The following is a 17,338-nucleotide window of genomic DNA, read 5'->3' on the forward strand; positions in this document are numbered from 1 at the left end:
CAATCAGATCTGTTGCCGCCTCAGGGTGTACTGAAGCGAGGCGAAGCCATTGTCTTCAGATCCTTTGTTTGCTGTGGGGGAGTGGTGATCCAGTCGGAACTCTTTCCTAGATTCTGAGTTCCAGTGAGGCCTGTGGTCTAGCCTCTCGGCTCCCGTCGACACCATGGGAGATCCGATAGTAATCTCAGATGACAGCGACAGTGAGTGGAGTTCGGGCTACGCGGCCTGGCACCGCCCCCCGGTCTTGGATCCGAATCCGGACCCTAGCTATGGCCGGGCTCGCACCTCCTCGGCGGCGGCCACGTCGATGGCACAGGTAAATGCGCCGCTGCCGGTGGTGCTGAGCACACCGCTAAGCCCCGACGTGAGCGTGAGCGTAGCAGGCGCAGCAGTAAACTTGGCCCCTGGGACCAGCAGGCGTCTGAGTTTGCTTGGCCTAACGGAGGACCCAGGTATAAAGCCTGACCCCGGTGTGATCGATCTGACCGGCGTGAAGGAGGAGCCGAATCTGAGTGAAGGCAGTGGCAGAGGGGCCTGGCAGGCTGAGGCGGAAGCCTCGGGGTCGCCGTGCCCGGAGTTAAGCCTTTGCTTTGGAAGTAACATGGTGCCGGTGACTATGATGTCCGCGAGCGGAGCCGGCGACGCTGTGGCCGCCGCGCACGGGTTGGTGCACTGCCACGTGTTCAAGGGCTTTCTGTCCCCAGTATCGAGCTGCTGCAGCATTCACAGCAGCCAGGAGCAGGCCTGCGGCGGCGGCGGCCTCGACAGGCTCTGCCGTGCCGCGGATGCGGCCTTGCCCAGCGCCGGCGCTCAGACGCCCGCAGTGCCCTGTCTGCTAGAAAACTACCAGGCTTTTGAGAGCGGCGAAGAGAGGAGCGACGACCAGAGGCCTCAGCCCATCCCCCCAGCCAAAGTGCAGATAGTGCTGAACACCATTGAAGCGAGCTTCCCAGAGGCCACTGTGCAGTGCCTCTCCGAGTTCGTGACCGCCTGCTTCTACCCACCCAGGGAGATTTTGGCCCATGTGATTCACAACATCCTCCTGAGCCCTGAGATTGGCAATCTCCTGGACGAGACTTGCAAGCTGTTGACAAAAATCCAGGAACTGCATCCAGCTACTATCACCCAGGTGGAGTGGGACTGGGAGCTGCTTACCTTTGTCATGCAGGACCACCACAGAGAGCTGCCAGGCAAAATCTTTTTCCTGCGTTACGTCTTCAAGACCCTGGAGGATGATTTCCAGGAGGCCCTAAGACAGCCAGTTCACCAGACACAGAACTCTATTGCCTATGCCCTGCTTTCATGTGACAGACAGTCTCATCACATCAAGGACATCATCAAATGGATAGTGAAAACACTGAGTGGGCCCGGGTTCCCTCTGACTGATACATTTCCACTGACTGATCCCAAAATCAAACAGGGGGCACAGTTACCACCTATGCCGTTCACCAGAAAGAGTAACAATCACATAATAGTGCTATACCTGCAGAAGATGTTGGCATTGGCTGTTGAGGTTGACAGAACCCCAACTTGCAGTTCTAATAAAATTGCTGAAATCCTTTTTCTATTTGTATTAAACATTCCTGAAAGGAACCAGAGAGAGGCCTTCTTCACTTCCATGGAAAACCACCTCCTTCGATGCAAACTACTAGAGACCCTCCTGATTCACAGCTGCGAGAAACCCCCCAACCTGCCGCTGTCTTTCGCCCAGATCCTCTATTTTTTGAACAACGCATCTGTCCTGTACGGTCAAAGTGGGGGCATCAGGTGGGAGACCTTGGATGAACTTGTTGAACACTTGCAATTCCTTTTGATTAGCTATCACCGAGTTTTAACTGATCATTTGCGCATTTCCATGGGGGAAAGAAAGGACATGGCCAGAAGGTGCAGACCACCGACCCAGCAAGGCAATGACATCACTGCCCTGGACATCGAGCTGCAGATTGAGGCGTTTCGTGGCCGGATGTTGCAGGAGGCTGGAGAGATGGTGCCCCTTCAAGTCGAGGAGAAGTTGTTCCTGCTTAAGTTACTTTTTCTACAGGCTATCCATGGGAAACCCTTGCTGGGAAACCGATTCCAGGGTGGGAACCTAATGGGGGGGAGCAGTCTTTTAGGCCAAGAGTTCCCTGAACATATGTAGAAATGAAACTGCCCTTGTGGCTTTACTAAGTAGAAAAATGGTTATTGGGTTCCTGAAGCAAACCAAACCTATCTGTAGTTTCTTTTCAGATTAACTTTAATATACAAGTTATAAGCATATTGTACAATTTAAGTACTAAATAAGCCTAGAACTAGAAGAATTGTTTAAGTGGGCCAAAGTTAAGGTAGAGGGGACTTAGGACACAGTTAGTAAAGGTAGTTAATAGTACAAAAAGGGATAGATGATGATTTCCTATGCATATTTGTCATTTTTACATAATGGCACTGCAACTAAACATGTTCTATTTTCAGCAGCACTATTTTTGTGACCAGGGTCTATAGATATTGGCTTAGCCCAGATTGACTGAGGAATTACACCAGGTATCCAGATCTCCTTGTTGTTATCAGAGTTGGGCCAACTGGTGTGGGTGGCTGTACTGATCATAGCTTCTCTGAGTGCTAACCAAGGCTACCCAGAGAAAAAGTGGGATCACTTATCAAATACTAACGAGATTTAATGATATATGCCTAAGCTAGAAAGTACTTGGAAGTTCTCAGTTAAAAGACCATCAGATAAGATGATATTTATAACTCATGAGACCTTTGTCAATGTTAGGGTAGTTGGAGGAAAAAAATTATATGTATGTATAGGTAGATAGATAGATAGATAGATAGATAGATAGATAGATAGATAGATAGACAGATAGATACATAGATACATAGATACATAGATTGATAGATACATAGATAGACAGATAGATAGATAGATAGATACATAGATACATAGATACATAGATTGATAGATACATAGATAGATACATAGATACATAAATTGATAGATACATAGATAAATTGATAGATAGATAGATAGATAGATAGATAGATAGATACATAGATAGATACATAGATAGATAGAACGCACAGGGTGAGTTGAAGATTAAGGGGTAATATCTGGAGAATAAAATTAAGGGATGAGAGAGGATTATACTTGGAGAAGAAGAAAAGGAGAGGTAGAATGGGGTAGATTATCTCACACGCACAAAAAAAAGTCTCTTAACAGTGGAGGGGAAACGGGGGAAGGTGAGAGGGAATGAGTGAATCTTATTCTCATAGGATTTGGCTTAAGGAGGGAATAACATACATATTCAATTGGGTATGGAAATCTGTCTTACCCTACAGGAAAATAGGAGGAGAAGGGGACAAGAGAGCACGGGGGTTGATAGAGAGGAGGGCAGATTGTGAAAGGGGGTAATCAGAAGTAAATACTTCTGAGGAGGGACAGGATCAAAAGAAAGAATAGAAAAAATGGGAAGGCAAAAAAAAAAAGACTATCAGATTATTTCTCACATGTTATGGTTACAAGTAAATTGTTTAAAAATAAAGTCTATTTGACAATGGCAATGACAAGTCTGAGTGGCAATTAAAATAATATTCCAAATGCCTTTGCTAAAAGCACAATTTCCTTAGTCTTCAGTGAACTTCCATATTCCTTTTCCTTTGAGTCATGGTGGGACCATTCCACATTCCAGAGGAAAACCCTTTTTCTTCTCCTTTTGATAGCTTAAATTCTTTCTAACCATTGGAGAAGGTGCCCAATTTTATACCTGTCTCCAAGAGTAAACCGTTACAATTTTCATAAGCCATTTCTATACTTCAATTCCCAGATGGAACTAGCTAGGCTGCCAGAATGAGGAAATTATCTTCAGTCCTAAGGTGAGTTCTCGGTGGTTATGGTAAGCAAGCTTCCCCCCGCCCCTGCTATCTTCATCATTGTGAGTCCTGACTGCAGTGGTATACAATGGTACAACATAGGTATGATCTAGCTGTGCTTCACATGCAAATGGGGTTTCAAAGAGAAGTATCTGGAAGGAATTATTTTGTTTTGGTTTTTTTTATCCCCTGAACTTAGCATAGTACATTGCACATTGCTGGAAGTTAATAAATAGTTGTTATGTCAGACTGAATTTAGAGTGCCTCAGGAGCCCTGTGGGCTTCAACACAAGGAAGTTGAAGATGCACAATTTAACTGTTGGGACAATATTCTGACAAAATCCCTGGAGAAGGCACAACAGTGCTATTAATGATGGCTGGCATATATGTTACCAGATTTCCAAAGTTCTTTACAAATATCTCATATGAATTTCACAACAATTCTGTGAGGCGGTTACTACAAGATATTATTACCCCCCCCCATTTTATAGATAAGGAAAATGGAGGTAAAGTAACTTTCCTAGGGCCACACAATCCCAATAAATTAGGATTTAAGGAAGGATTTAAACCCAGGTCATCCTGACTCCAAGTCCAGAACTCCAGTCACCTTATCACATTGCCACAGTCTGGTGCTGCCCATCAGGAGGCTGATTTTCTCACCTTTTGAATAAATACATAATTTGTAGAGAAGGTACAGACCTATATTGGTAGGGGGTTTTCCTCTCTTATTTAGGAATAGTGAGTGGACCTACCTATGATTTCACTGGTATTAGGAATTCCTGTGTTGATGAAGTTACAGGTATAGTCTCTGTCCCTGGAGAAACAATGTCTAAAAACAAATAATTGCCATCAAGAAGCACTGTCCTTGGGGAAAATATGGAGCAAAGCTGCTATTGAGGTTCTCAATTCACACATTCTTCTGCATTGATATATGACATTCATTGGGTAAAGATTTTGTGTTTCAGTCCAAAAATGAGAGTTTAGGAAAGCTCCACTGTATATCAGTCTCAAGATGAATACATCCAAATGACTATCAAGCAGCTTATCCTTCCTTACGCATCAGTCAACTAAAAATGTATTCTAACGCATTCTGGAAAAGAATCTTTAAGATTAACTCCAAAAGGGGGATGTGAGGAACAAAAGCTACAGGGGGCCTTTGCTTCTGCCTTGAATGCTCTGTGTTCCTCAAGGACCCTATTCTAACACAACAGAAATGTTTGCCATTCTTCACTGGATTTAACAGGCCCAGTTCTTAGACCCAATTCTCCTTGCTCCTTTTCATCTTAAACTTTCTCCATGTTATATTCTGCTCCAGATGGTTTCTGAAGCTTCATCTAGTTAGTCAGCATGTTTTTATTCTCTGTGTCAAAATAAATTGATAGACTCAAGGATAAACGTTCCCTTTCAATCTCCCTCCAACTCTGACACAGAGAGATCATAGAGCATCTTGAGAGCCTATATTTATGCCACCATTAGAACAGAATCATTAATCTATTCATTCATTCTTAATCTATACATTCATTCAGTTAATCTTTTAAAACATCCCCAATTAAAGGTTGGACCTCAGCTCTCCTGTAATCATAGGATATGCCTGAATGAGCCACTTTAGTAGCAAACAAAGTCTTTGAGATAGCAGAGCTTTCTGGAAATACCCACTCTTGATTTTTTGGTCATTAAACTAACATACACATGTAAGAAATTGTGTTGAATTGTTGGGTCTGATCCCATTGAAAAGCCCCCTTTTTTTGATACTGAAAATGGTATAATACCAGTAATTGGACGGGAAATATGCTTTCAAAGGATCATGGAAATTCTGTACACCTACCCAATGATTTGAACATATTGAAAGAAAGCTTGCCCTAGTTTCTATGCCTGTACTAGAATTCTGAAGCTGGAGGGAGGGAGGGAGCAAGGGAGAAGGTGAGTGTTATGAACTTTGTTTTTTCAAATCTCTGTGTCCTGGTACATAACATTCTTTATGTATCACACAGGCCTGGGAATGAACCCTTTTCATTCAATGTGACATTTAGGTCAGGTCAATACACTCATAATGAATAGAAGGGTTTTATAAAGAAGCTCTTCTGTGACCAAAATGCCAAGGCTATTTTGGACTCTGTAGTATAATGGATAGTGCACTGAACTTCCAGATCTGATAGAATAATCCAAGGTTCTTGGTATGACTTCTATCAGAGCTTCTTTTAAGAAGGAACCATCCCGTTGTGGACACACTGGTACAGAAAGTACTGGTCTGGAGGCCAGGACGCTTGGATTTTAGTCATAAGCCTTTCTAGTCCATTGAGTTCTTTTTGAAACTTGAGATGATGTGTTAGCTACCTCCTAGCTTTCCTTCTTCTGTCAATTTGATAAGTGTGCCCTTATTGCCTTTATCCAAGTTAGTAATAAAAATATTATGAATAATAAAGGTGCAAGCACAGATCCCTGGGACATTCTGCTAGGGACTGCCTTCCAAGGTGACACTGAGCTATGAATCCCCGCATCTGATCCATAGCAAGAGCATAAAAGCCTGGAAAATGTTCTGCTAAATTCTAGGTAAATGATAATTATGGCATTCCCCAGAGCCATTAGTTTTCTTTTGCTTTCACAATTTCATCAGGGTAAAGAATTCTTAGTATGGCAACTCTTTTTATCCAGCGTATCATAAATTCTTCACAGCTTAGTAGATTGAGTTCTAGCCTTAGAAGCAGGAAGATCTGGATTCAGCTACTACTTGAGACACTTACAAACAGATATCGAATAAGTGAAGCCCCTCTTCACAGTTTGTATCAGACTTGTGATTTGCTTCTTAAACTTCTGTTTCCTCTTTCTGCCCAAGCAGTCTACAATATATTCTGTTGAGAATATCACTGCTGCTTTTGTCTCTACTGATCTTTACTCAAATGATTTCCATCACACTCTCTCCACCCCTTCCCCCTGCCTGCTTTCTGGATTTCCTTACATGTGTCAATCTTCTTTTTTTTTTTTTTATTTTTTTATTTTTAGGCAATTGGGGTTAAGTGACTTGCCCAGGGTCACACAGCTAGTAAGTGTCAAGTGTTTGGTCTGAGGCGGGATTTGAACTCAGGTCCTCCTGACTTCAGGGCCAGTACTCTATCCACTGCACCACCTAGCTGCCCCTGTCAATCTTCTTAATATACAATATCACTACTGCCCTCCCTTTCCCTCTAGACCCCCATAGATGTGCTGGAAGGGATTTTAGGTGTAACCTAACTCAGTATCTTTATTATAGAGATAGAATAGAAGCCTAGATATTGTGACAACTTGTTTTAGATCACACTGGTGGCAGTAAGTGGCAGACTCCAAATCTGAGGTCTTCTGATTCTGGGTCTAGAGCGCCTTCCACAAAACTGTGTTACCTTAAAATATTAGAATCCTTGGGGGCAGCTAGGTGGCACAGTGGATAGAGCACCAGCCCTGGATTCAGGAGGATCTGAGTTCAAATCTGGCCTCAGACACATAACACTTAAGAGCCTTGTGACTCTGGGCAAGTCACTTAACCCCATTGCCTAGGCTCCCCCCCCAAAAAAAAAAAGAAGTTAGAGTCCTCTAAGAGAATGTTGTCAGTAAGGGTAATAATATTGTAATAATTTAGTGGGTAATAATAATGTTTTACCAAAACCCTGTGAGATAAATAATAAAAGAATTCTCTGCATTTTATGACCAAGAGATTAAGACTCAGAATCAGAGGTGTAAAGGGACTTGCCCACAGTCATATAGCTAATAAGTATCAATGGGAAGATTTGAGCTTGGAACTGTGGACTCCAAAGCTGGAGTTCTTTCCTGTATTCAGTGCTATTCTACAGACCTTGAAAGGGCCAACTATATTTGAGCCACTGAGCTATATATTATACTTCCTCTCGATGCGCAATAAGTCAGTTAGAAAGTGTTGAAACATGTTTATGCTTTCACACCTTTGGTTTCATAACTAAAATTTAGAGGGAGGTTTCTTAAACAGTTTTCATTTGGGTAGGAACAAATCTTAACTCCTAGTTTTAAATGAACATATGCGTTATTCTCATATGAAGAAAGCCCGTAAGTTCAATGAGAAGCCTACCTGCAAATGAGCAGATTTCTTCATGTGAATCATCACATATAAAATACACACACATTCTAGAAAATTAAGGAAATGTATGGATATTTTAAATTAAACACCTCTGCCAATTCATGAGCAATAATGTTGAGACTAGAAATTACTGAAAGCCATTAAAACAACTAAAACTAATAATTCACATATATCATGTAGAAACTTTCTTCTATCAAAATTCTACTTTGGGGGACAATTTTTTTTTCTTGACCCATAGCTCAATCTCTTTAATTCTTATTCAGAAAATGGGACACATTGTAGAAGCCAACTCTGAGGCAATGTCTTTTCATGTCCTTGACTGAACATGCTAATTCCTATCTAGTTAACCTGGAAATAAGGTAAAAAAAAAAAGTCCCACCATAATATTTAGGAAAGAAGATGGTTTGGAATACACCAGTGGTTAAATATTAAGCAGCTTTCAGAAGTTTTCTTCCTTGTTCATTCCTGTGTTAATTCTTTGGCATAGTCCCTTTTGGGGGAGAACCGAGATCACAACTGACATATGAAATTATAAATTTCACATTTGACCTGCCTTTATGTGAAACACTGAGCAATAAAAATTCTTAAAAAATTTCATTGGAAGTGAACACCATAACTGCAGTTGACATCACCTGTATAGGGAACACTTTGAAAGAAAATGGCTGTCCTTCCAAAATGATCATAAAATCACAGAGGAGAATAACAGCCCAAGAATTCAACTTCAGTCCCTTCCCTCTATGCCTCCCTTAACCATGTGAGTCAGTGAATGGTGTCAATACAATCCTCCTCCAAACCTCTTCAGGACAGAAGATACCCCAACTTCCCTGAATGGCTCATTTCAGTTATCTGCTGGCCTTACCATCAAGAATTTGTTCCTTAGGTTTCATAAAATTTCATTGCTGTTTACGTGAATGGATTCTTGTACTGTCCTTAATGAAAATGCACAACAGTTGGTTTTCAAATATTGGGAAACAGATAAAAAGCCACATTTCATGCTTTTTTTCTCCTATCTACCTTAACCTTTTTTCTTTCCCCACCTCCCAAATTCTTCATTCTTTTATTTCTTTATGGATTCCTTCCAGTTTTCTTGTATCCCTTTTTATTTATTTATTTTTTTTTAAAATTAGGCAGTTGGGGTTAAGTGACCTGCCCAGGGTCACACAGGGAATAAGGTGTCAAATGTTTGGTCTGAGGCCGGATTTGAACTCAGGTCCTCCTGACTTCAGGGCCGGTGCTCTATCCACCATGCCACCTAGCTGCACCATCTTGTATCCCTTTTAATGTGGGGAACCTGCATGTGTGAACTCTTCCTCCATGTATTCAGGTTCACAATTCAGTCTGTAACTTAGACCCTTCAGGAGTTGCTTGGGGAACTGAAAGGCAGCCTAAGTGACTCATCCATGTTCATATAGCTGGCACATGGCAGACAGAAGCTTGACCCCTGGCCTTACTAACTAGACCTAGGATTTGGTTTGCTACCTTCTTGATAAAAATTTCATGGCAGGGGGTGGTTTCAAACCATACTCAACATCAGCTCTATTAGAATCCCTTTAGTCACAAGACTGTGCATAGGAAGAAACAGGAAACAAATTGGTTTCATCCAATTGACAATAATGAGGCATGGCTAGTGGTTCAGAATTTCAGGTCGGTTATTTTTTCTGTCCTCTGTGCATTTTCTAGTTTGCACAAATGGATAATGTGGTGGTTTATTTCAGTGTCTTCTGGCTTCACACTAAGTTGCCATGAGTAGCTTACAATTTCCAGGACCATCTTATATTGTAGGAGCCTCTATCTACTTATCGACAAGTTCTCTTCTGAACACTTTTTAGTTGGGCAGGCCTCTACCATCACATGAGTAAGTTCCCCCATGGATGCTCATCATCTAGGCTTTTAAGGGAATGTTTCTTTCACATTACGCACTAAACCTATTCTCCAGAGTGGCATTTGCTTGGACCCATCTACCACTGTGTTAAGAAGTGATAGTATTGTTTTGGGACATTTTCCAAACAACTTGGAACTTCTGATGTTGAAAACACTACTTCTCATGTATTACAATGCATCATCTTTGGAAGAATGGATTAAAAGACAGAAGGTAAGAAAGGATTGTCGCCTCTCCCCCCCCCCATGGTAGTATTGCTCTTATTAAGAGAAATGACATGATCAATCTTCAGAATGCAAAGATTTGATAAAGAGAGAAAAGAGAACACAGTGGACTAAAATACCACAAAGGTATATAAAGAAAATTTGCTATAATAAGTGGGGGGCGGGGAAGTATAGCTAATGAACAAATATAGTCCTGTAAAGGATTTCCTTATCAGCAATATTCTTGTGTTACCTTTCAACTTAGGACATTCTTGCTGTCCTTTTTCAAAAGTCTCTTATTGACAAATTTATCTATGTGATGTTAGAAACTGGCATGACTAAAATTTTTGTAATCACCAGAGAGAGAAAGAAAATGTTTTTAAAAAGCATGAAATTTTTTCCAGGACAAATTTTTATATGTTTAAATCTGGAACTCTAAAAAGAAGGAAAGCCATTTAAAATGGATATTTCAAAATGTGGCAATTACTAATATGACTATTTTTTTTTAAATGGAGGGAAATTCCAGCAAGACTTCTCCTAAATGTACACATGGTTTGTCCTTTTCTTTTATGGAGATGCCAGTCTAAATAAGAGCAGTGATTGTGCTCTACATGTTGTGGGTTGGTCAGTGGTGGTTCTAAATGACATTGCCTTTGTTTCCACAAGGAGGAAGCCTCACCTCTATTCAGCACAGACATTCTCTGTGTTGTTTCCTTGATCGTGTAATACTAGGCTAACTTTTTTAAAAAAATGCCATCTTATCCTAGCTTACTTTCTGATTTTAAAATCTGATTATTTATCATCAAATAAAGAAAGCAGCCAAAATATGAGGTAGATTGCTAAGACAAAATGAGGGACAAGTAGTTTATATTATTATAGTCTGTGCAATGTTATTATTGGCATAGTACTTGTTTCTGGAATAAGTCATCTTATCTTTATTATATAAATGCCAATATTTCATAATAACTAATAAAAGGACAAAATGAAGGCTAAGTTATATATGTGAACTAGGTTATTCTTGGTGAGGTAAATTTTAATTCATTGAAAAACCAGACTTTTTCTCAATTTGTCTAATGTACAATGATTAAAACTGCTGTTTTGAGATTCTTATACCCTATTATGACTATTAAGGCTAATAAGCCTTTATATATCAGAACATAAGGCTACCAGATATATGAAGATACATATATCAGAGATTATCTTAAAAAGAATTTTGCGCCATTCAAACATTTATTGTTTGACATCATCATTGACCGTCAGAATCATCACCAGTGCAGGGGGGGAAGCAGTGACAAAAGAGTAGGTTTTAACTTTATATATCTATATCTATACATATACATACACATGTATTTTTCATATATATATATATACATATATATGTACACACATGCACATACACACACACATATGTACACATTTTCTAGTAGCTGTTATTATCCTATCCAGTTTATAAGTGAGAAAACAGTCTGAGAGAAGATAAGTGACTTACCCAGGGTCACACGAGTATCTGAGTAAATAGCTGATGTGGGATTTGAATCCAAATGTTACTGACTGCAAACTAAGCGCTCTAGCCACTATGTCACGCTGCCTCCATGAAAAAGAAGTAATTAAAAAGGGGACAAGGTTCTGAATTTCTTGCTTTATCACAAGACAGCCACAGTTATGTGGATGTAGACTAGATAATTTCAAGTTCCTTCCAGCTCCCAGAATGTCTTAGTCTAAAACAGATTTTGCTGAAAGACCCACCCAGATTGCTCTCCCTCAACTTTTCAGATCAAGTCCAAACTTCTCAGCCTGATGTTCAAGGCTGGCCGTCAGCTAGGCACATCTTTTCTTCACCAACTTAACTGACAGGACTGCCTAGTGGGCTCCTTATGTTGCTGCCACTGTATTGCCACTCATGCTATTGCTTTGCCTCTCAAAATCCTAAACCAGGGGTGGGGAACCTGTGGCCTTGGACCAAGTGTGGCCCTCTAGGTCCTCAAGTGAGGCCCTTTGACTGAATACAAACTTCACAAAACAAATCCCCTTAATAGAAAGATTTGTCTGTAAAACTTGGACTCAATCAAAAGGCCACACTGGAGGACCTAGAAGGCCACATGTGGCCTTGAGGATGCAGGTTCTCCACTCCTGTCCTAAACTTTCTTCCAAGCTCAGTTCAAGCCCAATTTCTTCCTAAGGCCTCCTAGACTGACCCAACCTCACAATAATTCTTTCCCTTCTTCTGAATCTGTTTAGAATATGCATAGAGTCTATACATGATCAAGCTACATGTGCCTCTTTAAAATAAATATTCAGTTCTCCCTGTAGATGTTACTCAATGAAGAAACGAACAGATGTTGAGGGTAAACGCAGAAGGTGACATACGCAAAGAAAAACCAGGCTAATTAAATGCTGTTCTATTTCTACTTCTCTTGCTAATGCCAATAATTTCAGTGAGATTATGCACATTCATTAAACACATTAGTAGCCAAGAATAAATGAAAAAGATCCTTGCCTTTCCACAAGCACGTTTGAATTTCAAACACAGCATTTCACGCCCAGAACAGAGGCTCCCAGAGCCACAGTGACACCTGACATCAGGGTATGGGGTCTGACTTAAGTAAACACAAGATTTTCTTCGTCACAGAACTCTAAACCAAACAAGGAGTCATAAATAGTGTAATTTTTCTTGGTTTGTGTGTGTGGACATTAGTCACTGCTTGGTCTTTAGCTACAGCTGACTGAATTAAGAGCCAGCAGTGATAGAATGAGACTTGTTCCACACAGTGTTTAGAATTTACACCTAAAATGTACAGTACTAAGTTTTGTCTTTGGAATCTTGATCTCTATTGTAGATGAATTAGTAACTCCTTAACGAGAAAAGTCTAAGTTCCATAGAGTCCATGTTTCGGAATTCGAATGTATATGCCCAGTTCTTTCAATCCATGGCAATACTGATCTACTAGTTATTTTTCCATTTCCTTTACTTCTTGGATTGGGTGGGTGCTAGATCATATGAGTCATACCCTATTAAGATCAAAATAGTAACAACACAGTGGCCGTCTAAAAAGCAAAGTATTGTATTTGCCCCCCTATTCCACCCCAAAATATAGATTCACTGTTTCTTCGTGGCACAGGCAGATGACAAGCTCATATACAAATGATTTAAAGGTAAAGAAGAGAAAATAGAAATTACAAAGTCCAAGAAATTCGTGATCCCCATCAAGACAAGTAAACTAGTTATAACCATGTGTTTGATTCTCAAATAGAGGCCAAGATGTCATTTAATTTGAGTTTCTTTTGCCAGAAATATTCACACACAGCTAGCTCGTAGTCGCAATCATATGCTAAACTATGCTAAAGAATCCATTTGCCAGTACCCATGAGTATATCATGATGCACGTAAATAAGAAATACATTTGCCTTTGGGACTGTTCAGTAATGAGACACAGTCATTAAACGCTGGTGTGGACTGACAACCCTAGTTTCTCACTGTTGCCTCTTTTAATCAAGTTAGCAATGCATTGTGGGTGTGGCTAATCTGCAGAAAAATATAGAATGCGGAACTTGGTACTTCTGTGAGTTGGAATAGCAGAATAACATCAAGGAGCTAGTTCTATACAGGCACGTTAAGTCAAGTGAAGGGTGCACAATTTTCTGGTGAGGCGGATAACCACTCAGTACAATTCTGCCTACAAGACACATCAGAAACCTGCCATCAGTTCTACCTGTATTCACTAGCTCTCTTCATTGCCCTGTTCACCTTGCTGTTGTGTAGCACTGCTTTCTCCTGCTCATTATCCGTTGAGAGCAGGGCTTTGCTGCCTTCTTTATGCCATGGACCTCTCTGCTCATCACTGTGGTAAAACTTCTGGACTCCTGTCTTTCTCATCCTTCTCAGAATCACATTTTAAATGCATAAAAGCAAATACAAAGGACTACAAGGGAAAACAATTAGACTGAAATGCAATTATCAAAATTTAAAAAAACAAACAAGCAACCAAGTTTATGGACCCAGAGTAAAGAGTCCCTGATCTGGATACATTTTTCTTGTTCTTGATGTTGCCATTTTCAGTGCCTGCATTTAGCCCAATGGATTAGAATGGGAAAAAAGTATACCCTTCAGAACAATTACACATTTTGGGTTCTTAAAATTCTGCTTGATCTCATAAAATTATGCTTTTATTCTATTGTTTTTTTTTTTTTTGCTAGGCAATGGGGTTAAGTGACTTGCCCAGAGTCACACAGCTAGTAAATGTTATGTGTCTGAGGCTGGATTTGAACTCAGGTCCTCCTGAATCCAGGGCTGGTGCTCCATCCACTGTGCCACTTAGCTGCCCCCTATTTTATTTTTAAAAGGCTCCAGTCCAGTATGAACCCACTCTGGCAACACTCCTATATTTCACAGGTTCCTTCACCTTAGATTCACAACATCAAAGCACAGTTGTTCATGCTTAACCCTTGTTATCTGTAATCTCCACATAACTCTTGAACAGGGAGAATATCTCTGAATGTCATACCAATGAAGTAGCCAACGTTTTAGGTTTTCTTTGCTCTTCCTATTTTAAAACAACAATGATGGACTTTATATAACACTTAAAGTTTGTAAAACCCTTTACATATATTATCTCATGTGATCTTCACAACAATCTTGTGAATTAGATAGTACAAGTATTATCATCCCCAATTTCAAGATGAGGAAACCTAGACTTGAAGATACATGAAATGACTTGTCCAAGGCCATTCAGCTATTCAGTGACAGAGTAGGAATTAAAACCTGACTCTTGGAATTCCAGATCTAGTCTTCTTTCCACCATACTGTGAGTGAGCTTTCCAAAAAGATCCCATTATTTTGTTCACTGAGTTTTCTTCCTTTTTGAAAATTAACAATTGCATTTGCTAGCAATATAGATATGGAACTCTCTTAGCCAAAGAAAGGCTCCTGATTGTGTGTGTGTGTGTGTGTGTGTGTGTGTGTGTGTGTGTGTGTGTGTGTGTGCATCCCCTTAGCTGAGCCAAAAGAGAGAGAATGGAAAAAGGGCCAGCCTTAGAGTCAAGAAGATTTGGGTTCAAGATCTGCTTCTGGTATACACAGATTGGAGGACCTTGGATAAATCACTTAATTTCTTACTACCCCAAGTAACCTTCTAAAATCTTAAGTTACAGATTAGTCACTGATCTATATCAGTGGAGGGAATTTGCATACTGGGAATTCTCCATAATGATGAAATCACAAATCAAGACACCCCTGTCCCTACAACCTTCAACAAGTAAGCCAAAACAAAGCATTGTGTCATGTCAATTAGTATTGCCCTATTAGTATTTTTAAAAAAAAATACAGTATGTGTGGTATTGATGAAAGGAAACTTTGTGTCATGCCACATGTTTACATTTTCAGTTTGTTATTATTATCATCAATATCAGCATATACTAATGGGTCATATCTGTAATCATTTCTATGGTTGGAAAGGCAACATATATATAATTTCACCTCACCCACCCACCTACTAGTTGACGACCCTGAATATAAGAAGTATCCGTGACCACACTTTTGGTATCAATCAGACCCAAATTTGTGAAGTGCCATGTGCCCCTTTTCAATCTCCTTTATTCATCCTATTGCCTTGTACACATCATGCTGCAGATCCCCTCTTTGGCCTCCTGGAATGGCAAGGTGAAATGGCCCACCTGAAGGCCAGAGCTCTAATGGGAGATTTGCCCAAGAGTCTGTCTAGCTAAAGAGACTCTACTGTAGGAAGGAACTTACTTCAAAGAAACTCGTGCTTGTGCTTTGTGATATGCCTTTGTCTGGAACCTCCTGAGACCAAAGTGCCGAATTGGAGGTGAACTTCGGTGCCCTCTTACATTTGGGCCAATCCCTCATGTTGGTGAGTTTCCGTTACTGGACGCTTCCTAAGCTTTCTCCCCAGGAGCCTTATGACATGAAACATCTTTCTCTCTGGTATCCTTTTGTACCATACTAATAAATAAATCATCAAATGTTCACTTAAGTGCCTACTATGTGTAGGCAGTGTGCTGGGGCTGGGAATACAAATAAACAAAATGGGGGAGGTGGCAATGACAAAAAAGACATATATAAGTGTATGAAGAGGAAAAAAGATATAAACGGAATAAGCACAATAGAAAGTAGTTCAATACAAGGTAGCTGCATTTCACATCATAACTATGTGCTGGTGAGCCAAGTTCCAAAGAAATAACCCTTGCCTCGAGGGCACCTGAAACCTAAGGATGAGCCCTACATGGAGCCTTTTTCATCGTTAATATAAATGCAAAACTTTGAGCACAACAAAAAGATAACATTGAAATGAGGAATGAGCAGTGGTCTCAGGCCTTCCCTGCCTGTCCTCTGAGCTACTTAAAGAAGGCTTAGCTTAGGAGGACTCCGGCAAGCTCGCTTTACCTCAATCAGTGATGGACACCCCCAGCCCCTGCCCAGCACACGTTCCTCCCCCGTCCCAGGATTGTTGTAAACATTTATACCAAATATTTTGCACCTCCTTTTTACTGGCATTACTCTGAGGCAACAAAGGAGGCTATTTTTTTTTAAACACCTATTATCTACAACAGTGGATGGAAGAATGGCCAGAACATATTAGAAGTGGAAAGAACACTGGATTGAGAGTTAGAAGATAGAAGAGCTGGATTTATAACTTAATCCTATGGCCTTGGTCATAACACACTCATTCAGAACCTCAGACTTCCCATGTAAGAAGAGGGAATAACGTCCTGTCTACCTCAGTTACTGTGATCGGCAGTAACAAAAGCTGACCTCGACCTACTACTTTAAAATTTGCAAAGCACTTTGCACGCATTATTTCATTTGACCCTCAAAACAAATTAAAGATGGAGGTAGGTATTACCACCGTTAAAAATAATAGCTAACATGTATATAGTGCCAACTCTGTGCCAGTCACTGTGCTAAATGCTTTACAATTATTATCTCATTTAATTCTCATAACAACCCTGTGAGATGGATGCTATTATTATCAACCCCATTTTTCAGATGAGGAAACTGAGGCAAACAGAAATTTAAGTGACTTGCCCAGGGTCACATGGGTAGTGTCTGAGGCTGGATCTGAACTGGGGTCTTCCTGACTACAAGCCCTATGTTCTGTGCACTATGATGCCCTCTGGCTGCCTCTAGGCATTATTATCTCAGATTGACAGCTGAGAAAACTGAGGCAGATAGAAGTTAAGTGACTTGCCCAGGGCCACGTGGGTAGTGAGTGTCTGAATCTGGATTTGAACTCAGGTCTTCCTGACTATAAACCGTATGTTCTGTGCACTATGGTGCCCCCTGGCTGCCTCTAGGAGTTATTATCT

General features: G+C 40.6%; 1 protein-coding gene across 1 annotated transcript in view; it reads right to left on the reverse strand.

The window, feature by feature from the left end:
- Window positions 1-17,338, reverse strand: part of LOC110198644 (protocadherin-11 X-linked-like) — a 552,081-nt gene that overhangs the window by 145,452 nt on the left and 389,291 nt on the right. The gene's annotated exons all lie outside the window — the stretch shown is intronic.

The sequence above is a fragment of the Phascolarctos cinereus genome, unplaced genomic scaffold, assembly GCF_003287225.1.
Source record: "Phascolarctos cinereus isolate Bilbo 61053 unplaced genomic scaffold, phaCin_HiC Scaffold_8;HRSCAF=390, whole genome shotgun sequence".
Classification (NCBI taxonomy): domain Eukaryota; kingdom Metazoa; phylum Chordata; class Mammalia; order Diprotodontia; family Phascolarctidae; genus Phascolarctos; species Phascolarctos cinereus.